This window comes from Grus americana, chromosome 11 (genome assembly GCF_028858705.1).
Source record: "Grus americana isolate bGruAme1 chromosome 11, bGruAme1.mat, whole genome shotgun sequence".
Lineage (NCBI taxonomy): Eukaryota > Metazoa > Chordata > Aves > Gruiformes > Gruidae > Grus > Grus americana.
Window position 1 is genome coordinate 5126900 of NC_072862.1, and position 8555 is coordinate 5135454.

An 8555-nucleotide genomic window follows, 5' to 3' on the forward strand; every position below is an offset into this window, starting at 1 on the left:
CCAGTTTATACGTAAGTAGGATTGCTTCAGGCTACTGAACCAGCCTGCTGCAGACTAGCCAACCCCGTAAGTTTTATCTGCGCTGTAGCAAACTCCAGCTACTGCTGTTCTGCTTGTGCATCTAATGTCTCAGCTGCTTACTGAGGAGCTAATGAGCTTTTGGAGATACATTGGTGCTATAAACTCCTTAGGCCAGAGATAAGCAGCTTATTGCCTTTAGGAGCACTGCCAGCCCTTGGCTCTGCTGCTGTGGTGCTTCTCAGGCCCCAAGTTCTTCGTTAGCAGGAAGGGTTATAATGTCTTGCAATAAATAAGTGTATAGCTAATTACATGCATACACACGCGTGTTGCAGCCATCTCCACGGGCTGAGGTAAAACCTGGCAGCAGGACAAACAAGCAACAGCAGGCTTTACACCCTGTGTTGTTGCGTCTCCCTGCATGACTGACTTCAACGCTTGCAAACTGCCTTCCCTGCACAGGGGCTGTGCCGTCTCGTTGGTACAGGATGAATCCATCACCTTCGTCATGGTGAAATGGCCTTTGGCACCCAACAGCAAATTCAGCATGGGCAGCTGCAGAACAAAAGGTGACTCTTTTGATTATGAAACAACTTATTTCCACTGCTTTCCTTGCTCTGCTTTTGGATAGACCACCTATGAGCGGCTGCCTAGAAAAATCACTGGGTAAAAAAAAAAAAAAAAGAGGTAATACACGACTGAAAATTCATTTTCAAAGTCACCGTGAAAGCAGGTTTTTACTTCATTAGTATGAACTTAGCTCTTGCTGTTCTCCACTCACTGTCTACAGTGTCTGCTATCAAAAGCAATCCTGCTGCAAATGGTCAACAGGCTGCAGTTGCTACTCTTACTATAAAGAGAGCCTTCAAATATAATCTGCTTGGCTAGTCAAAAGATCTTCGTCTTTATTGTATATTTTACTTTTTCCTCCCCATTTACATACTACCCTGGTATAAATTAGCCCAACAGCACTCTTTCAAGGTATAACTAGGAACATAATTTGGTATGCAATTCTCAATTTTTTGTTTAGTTGCTCTCCTTGGAGCCATTTTGGAATTAATCTAATCATCGGGAAGAGTTATTTGAGGTGCTGGAAGTACCTTCTGATACCATCTTTCAACTTGAGTAAATAAAATCTGAAAGCTGATTTCTTTGCTGGTCTATTGTCCTTATATATTACCTTTGGTGTTGGTTTATACCTGTGCACAGCTTAGACTGAAGCCAGAACTACCCTCTCATTTCGGCACTCTGTGCCAATGGATATGCCCTCCTTGCCTGTGGCTCCTCCCCCCCTCCACAGCTGGTTGAAATGAGAGGATGAGCAATGCAAAAACCTTCAATGTGACTAAAACTGGGAGATTTAACAATATCAGAGAGTCCATGAACGCTAGTTGAATGCTGAATTCTTCATCGAAGGGGTGTTGTCTGTTCGGATAAAGCCCTTGCCGGGGTGTTGGAGCGGGATGATAATCCAGCAGTGTATTCCCATGACCGAGAGCAGCCGTTCGGAGGTCAGCTCAACGCTCTCCACCACTGCTGCTGAAGCAGTACAGACACTTCAGCGTTACGTCTCAAATTCAAATCAACCCATCACCGGCTTCATGTTCCAGGGCTGAAAGTCACTAACTAACCCTTCTGTATTTAAATTACTTCTTCAACAAGGGCGTTCTCTCGTTATTTAATTTTGAACTAGAGAAATAGCACGTAAAAAGGTTTTGCAGTTTAGAAGTGCTCGTGGGTCTCAACCAACTTCATGGGCTAAGTAAAGCGTGCGAAACATTTTTTACCATGCTACCCTATCAACTGAGCTTTTAAGGCAGACTGATGAAGAGGAATCTATTATTTTAATAGCACTTTCTCTCTGGTAAAAGGTCTTGCTGACTTACTGAAGCAGAGCTTGAAATAACAGATTAAAAACTGTCAGAAAGGCTGGGATGTAGTTTGGAGCTGAGCGAAAATTGTGACCAAAATCTGAGCCTACCCAAACCCTGAGTTAAATACCAAAATGCCCCAGGATTCCTCGGATTGTCACGCAAGCTGTTAAGGATAACAAACAGCTTATTTGTTTGGGGTTGGGTTGGGTTTTTTTTCCCTTGGTTGTTCCTTTTGTGCAAAGGGTTTTTCTTCGGGAGGATTGAGTGGTTTAATTCTTTATTTATTTGGCCTTTTGCACTCGTATTTTGTTTAATGAAGTTAACTTCACTGATAACAGGGCTGCTGAGCGAAAATTCTCCCGGAGCTGCGTTAAACCTGAAGTCTTCATACCTGAGAGGAGCAGGCTATGGGCTTTTGGGAAGATCCAACAGGATTTCACGTGTTTTGTGGTCTTGAAAAAAATTGTCGTGGTTAAATAAAAACAAAGCTTAGGGAAAAAAAGACATTGCTTATGTGCATGGTACAAAAGCCTTATAGAAACCCTCTGTATATAATTTGAATGCCAATTGAATTACCTTTACAATAAGGACACGATGATTGGGAGGACCGTGGAGAGCTGTATGAATTTCATCCATGCAATGTGTGAGTCCAGCCAGGGAAGCAAAACTCATCTGCAAGTTCTGCAAGGGCAGCTTTTCTTCTCGAAGGAGGGACCCGGCTCTGCTACCAATAAATAAATAAAGTGGGAATTTTGACATTGATTTCAAAGGAAGCTAAACTGAGCTCCATGAAAAGGGAGCGCTAGCATGCAATGCTGCTTTTCTTTTTTTCCTATTAATGTGACTAATTAAATGTTTGTATTTTTTAAGCGCTAACTGGTTTTTGATGGTCGTTTAGAGACTTTGAGAAAGTCAATAATTTTGATGAAATAAGGCTGTAGACTCCAGAACAAAGTCCACATGGAATCCGTGATGTTGCTAGGATACAGCTATTAGTATTTTCAGTGGCTGGGGTATTTTTTTGGTGTGGTTTTTTTTAATAGAGTCAACCTAACCTCTCTTACAAACAGTAGAAGAATATGTGACTGCCTGATCCCATTCACATGATGCTTCCTCAATTTACAGTAACGAAGCCAAACTTGACCCATTAGTTTCAGACACTTATTTGTGAAGGAGAAACACGAGGAGTGATTTTGGCCTCAGCTATAGGGAGCACATTTTATCTGAATCTTGATTTTTTTAAGTGATGTGCAGGGATTTCTCCCCGTGGGTGTTACATTGCTGAAGTCAGTCTCCCTCTAGTGGTTTATTTCCAGAGGGGCCCTTGGCTTTACTGGCCGGGTACCAAATTTGATAGTGTGATGCAGAAAGCTGAATGACCCCTATGAGCTGAACCGTAGAGCAGCGTCGAACTCGTAATTTGCAAGAGGTGAGCATAAAACCTATACAAATATTATTTTCTGTGGTTTTTTATATTTTAGAATATGTTTACTTTTTACAATATCAATAGCAGATGAGGTTTTCCATCCCAGGCTTGCTCTGCAGTACAGGCTAACACGGTTTGCTCAGTGTGTAGGATATGAGTCCTGCATATTGTTTTCTTCAGCTTTATACTGGGATGCCTGTAAAAAAAAAAGATCAGTATTTAAGCTCATGTTCTGCATCAAAGCCAATGCCAGATGTGGTGCCAGTAACATTCTTTTTGTTTTAATGGAATACAAATAGCATTGTGGATGCTGCTATTTTGGGATCCTTATGTTTGGGGAAACAATATCTAAGGGAAACACTCTGCAGATATTTTACTGGGAAATAAGTAAAAGAAAACTGTTTGGAGTTTGTTTCTAACAAATAACTTAGATTTGAGGTCCATCAGGTTTCTTGCATTTATGTCTCTGATCTCAGCTTTGCCGGGCATCTCTTTCTTTAGCACCTAGCTAGCTCCAGTGCCTTACAAGCACGGGGAATGGGAAGGTGGAAGGATGAAAGCAGAAGCCCAAGTAAGAAATTCAAGTCTCCTAATACCTGAAGCATGAACTGGATACTGAGTTAAGTGATTTCATCTCCCTGAAGATGGCTGGGTAAAGAATAAAGATCTAATCTAAAGCATGTTGAAGTCAATGCATGCCTTTACTTAACCATAAAGGGCTTTGGATGAGGCTCAGCCTTCCTTCACAAGCAATGGCAACCAGAGCTGTGATTCTGCAGTGCATCAAGGATCCTGGAAAGACTTTTCAGCTAGCACACTAATCAGAGGCAGGTAGAGGACTGGTACTGCCTTCTTCATGTTCACATCTGGCAGAAGGCCATCCTGTGATTTGCTTTTTCATATTCCAGAGGAGCTCTCTGGCCTAGGTTTTTCCTTTATAAACTGTACTAGAGAGAAAGCTGGGAGAAATTTAGGATTACCTGCCCCAGAAGCGAGCAAGTTCCCCTTCTGTTTTCACAGGCCCTTGGACCCAGAGGTTATGAGATGCCATCGCCACCCCGTGAAGCATTTTGCGGCGTGTTCAGTTATGTAACAACTTTAAGGGTAAGGTTTTACTTTTGTTTGACTTTTACTTAATGCTCAGGTTCTATTGGGCAATCAGGAATTCCTTGGGACACTGCTTAGAACACTTTCCTTTGGATGCTGCTCCATAAAAGCTGCAGAGTGGTTCCCATGATAGTGATTTTGGAGCCAATTTTGTTTTTCATTTTTGTTTTCACTTTTCAGGCTGAAGTTTCCACACAGTGTCCTGGCCAAAGCTGATTTGATTTTAGTTGATAACTTGAGCAAGAACTATTCCATTAATTTTGTTTATATAAAGAATATGCATTTATTCCTAGCACATGGAACAAATTTCTTGCACTTTTTAACAGCTCCACAGCTAAAAATGCCGACGTACAAATTTAGCATGCACAGGTCTTCTCTGAGATTTGTTCTAGCTTCACTCACAGATGATACCTTAATAAGAGTCCTGTGTTTACAAAGAGGTCATGGACGCTTCTGGGACACCCATTAAAGCCTGAACTGGCTTTACTTTTATGTAATTGTATAGATTTTTTTTTTATAGACTTGCACAATGCATATGTGGGACCTTTTTTAGTAAAGAAGGAAAGGGTCTAGTTGAACTGCACTTCCTTCTGGACCGGTGAATGGCTATGTCAATTGTACAAGCTAAGGAAAGGTTCTTCTGCTTGTTTGACTTTGGTAGGTTCATGCATTTGAAGGAAGACTTCTGCGAACGGGAGCTTGCAGGAACCAGCTGTGTGAGGAACCAGCTGCGTGAGGAGCCTCTCCCGTGGAGCAGTGCTCAGTACTGTGCGGGAAACCTTCTGTCCCAGGCAGGACTGGATGCAGGCCTGCCAGAAAAACAGGGGCAGCCAGCCAGTTTGGTTTTAACAAAACAAAGTTATGCAATATCATTTAGCTCTGACATGTTCCCAATATGCAGCAAATGAAGAACTCACTAAATACAGTATATCTCTGGTCATATCATTTGAATATAACTTGTTTCCATGACAACCTCTGCTTAACAGCTTGGCTGATATGAAATCATTCCTAGATGAGGGAGCTTTTGCCAAAAGCATTGGGATTCAACACTTTAATATCATGTATTAGTTTTTAAAAAACATTTATTTAAGCCTCTGCAAGCAAATATCAAATAAAATCCCTTCATCCTCACCTCTGCTTCGGCTCTCGGTTGATCAGTTTATCTTCCTGGGAACCTCTCGGAAGCAGCTCTTGTGTTACTTAATATGCTTCTGAAGTCCCAGGCAGTGTTTCAAGAGCAAGTGATCGTGACACCAGCATTTGGTAGAGAAATTACATTTCATGGCCGTTGGCTCAGCCTGCGAAGCAGCAGGACAGCAGTGGCAGCAGCTGGGCACAGCAGCCAAGGCTTGCGCTCGAGCCATCCCTCAAGCCCATGAAGGTTTATGCTCCAACTAGCTCCGCCTCGGAGTAAAAAAGAGGAGCTTCGGCCGGAGAGAGGGCTAGTCCAACATTTCCCGCAGTTCATTTTGTATCGGGAGCACTGAACAAACAAAACCCAGTTATCTATTGGATGTTTCCTAAGGTGTCGTACCTATCGCCTCGGAAATAGCTGAGGAACACTTCTAGAGTGGAAATAAATATGAATTATCATATGGTACTTATTCCCTTCCTTCCAGGTGCTACATTGCATTAGAATATAGCTAAAATAAGCCTAATGCTTTCCTAATATTTCTCATGGACACAGGCATTGCAGTCGCCACAGTGATGGTATACAACTGTCAGCAGGAGAAAAGATGGTCCTGATAGTTTTAAGCAACAGTCTGCCCCTTTGAACCTTTATATCGCAGGGATTCCCCATGGGGGCTATGGGAAAAGCTACCAGAACAGGCAAATGATGTTTCAAGCACATGTGTTGTACCCATTACTGTCACGATTTTGGGATCAGCAAGGATTATAAGAGTAGGGATTTAAATCTCAAGTAAAACCATGGAAAGAGTTATGAAGTATTCATTGTTTCTTCTGGCTATAATGTGCCTTCTTCAGCTCTAGTTAGCCCCAGCATGGAGTAACTCAGGCCTTTGCTGTGGCAAAGAGGTTCAGGTGCCTGAAACTGGGTGCAGGAAAGCAGTGCTAGGAGCACACACAATGGGGCAGAACAGTATTTCCTACTCCACTTTTTTTTTCTCTCTGCAGTTGTTACCTGGGAAAATTTCAGCTGTTCCCCATCAGATCAGCTGAGCTAAATACTGGCTGACTGCTGCTCTTGGCCACACAGTCCTGCTTGATAAGACCTTAGCAGAAAATGACCTGTTTACCTGGAGAATTCTGCAAACCAAAGGAGGATGTGGCTGGGAAAAGGCATAAGGAGGGGAGCCAGGAGCCCCTTCCATGGCGGTGAGCTTTAAGCAACTCATCTCACCTTTGCACTATCTTATAGCACAGGATTGCGCCATAACACAGTTTGTTTATTGTAAATCTGCCTGGGAAGGTACAAAAGCACAGGATGTGGTATCACCAGGGTTTCCTTAAAAAGGAACCTTCTAGATTTATGGCAAATATCAATGAAATACATTATTAATTAAAGCTCTATAAATACCTCTCTAAAAGTGCTAATAATTTCCTGGGACTTTTTAATCTCTGAACTGATTTTATTCAAGGTGTGCTGGCAGCGCAAGGCAGCTAAGTAGAATCAGGATGCCGCACTCACGATCATTTTTCCTTGTGAGATCCATCTCAGGAGGCTTGTTTTTTGCCTCTGTGTCACGACTTCTTAGAAATCTCTGTAGGCAAAGGATGTGCTAATTCAATGCATCCTGTGATTGCCCTTCCTCCACAACCAGATTAATTTACTGTTAGTTGAGATTCCCACAACGTACCTTGTGCCACTGTGAAGCCTGGTATTTACTGATGTAAACAAGAAATAAACGGAGGCTTTACATGTCTCATTTGGAATAATGATACAGGCTTTGCTGCCTGGTACCCACTCCATATCTTGGAGGTGTGGGGGTTGTACTTCTGTGTTGTTCCTTGCAGCTCAGATTGTTTATAACAGAATAATTTGTTTTCAACCTGAGCTATAATGTTTTAAATGATGAGCAGCTCTCTGATAATGGAATCTGGAGGTTTTCACTGAAGCGTGTGGCTCCCATCAGAGGCAGGTGCTGGATCCACGGTTAGTTTTTGTAATATACTCTAGTGGGTTTGGCCTTTTTTCCAGTGGGTTTCCTTATTTCTACTGCATATCCAAAAATTAATACTTCACTGGCAACCTCAGCAGAAGGACACGAAAAATGTGTTAGGCATGGAGGCTGCCAACGGCAGTTATGGAGGCAAGATGTGGCCCTTTAGGGTCGTAAGAAATTAGCACTCTCCTCCTCTCCTCCTGTCTTCTCCAGGACTTCTGAGAAAATCTGTGCCTAGATATAGCCATATATTGTGGGGTTTTTTCAGGATTAACATTTTTGGTGGGCTCACTATTAAAATAGAGAGAAAGCTTGGAGTGAGCATACCAATGAATTTTTAGATTCCCAGCTTTCCCAAACAGTCATTATCTTGCCTTCTATTTAAAGAGGAGTAAATTAAATTGCAAGAGATGGTGCAACTGGTTTCCCAGATCTTATTTGATTTGGCTTAGCAGTTAGCATTTTCCATCTGCACAACATAATCATTAAGTTCTTTTGTTTCTTCATTGTCACTGTACAGACTGCTTTTTATGGGTGATCTCTGCCCTTTCTTACTGTTAGATTTTTATTTCTTTAAAGGAGTGTGTCTTTATTGATTTTTCTTTTAGGATGAAGTATATATAAAATTATTCATCCTACTAAATGTGCTTGCAAGGAAACCTATGTGATTCATGGTCTCCGATCCTGCTATCGCTTATGTGGGTGTTTAACTTTACTACTGTGCATAGTCCCACTGGGGAGAGTCTTAACTTTAAAAATACTATTATAAAAATAACGTGAGGGGTTTAGCACATGTCCATGCTGGATTATGAGGAACATCTCCCTGTAAAACCAAGCATGTAAATTAAATAGGCTGTAGAGAAGATAAGACACATAAATTATCTGCACCCAAGTCTGGAAAGGTTCATTGTTGCGTTATTGTCTCCATCCATGGTTAGTTTGCATGGTACTCATCCCTCCATTTAGTGAACACGCAAGGGTTTTGTGTCGTAAAATTTGGGTTTT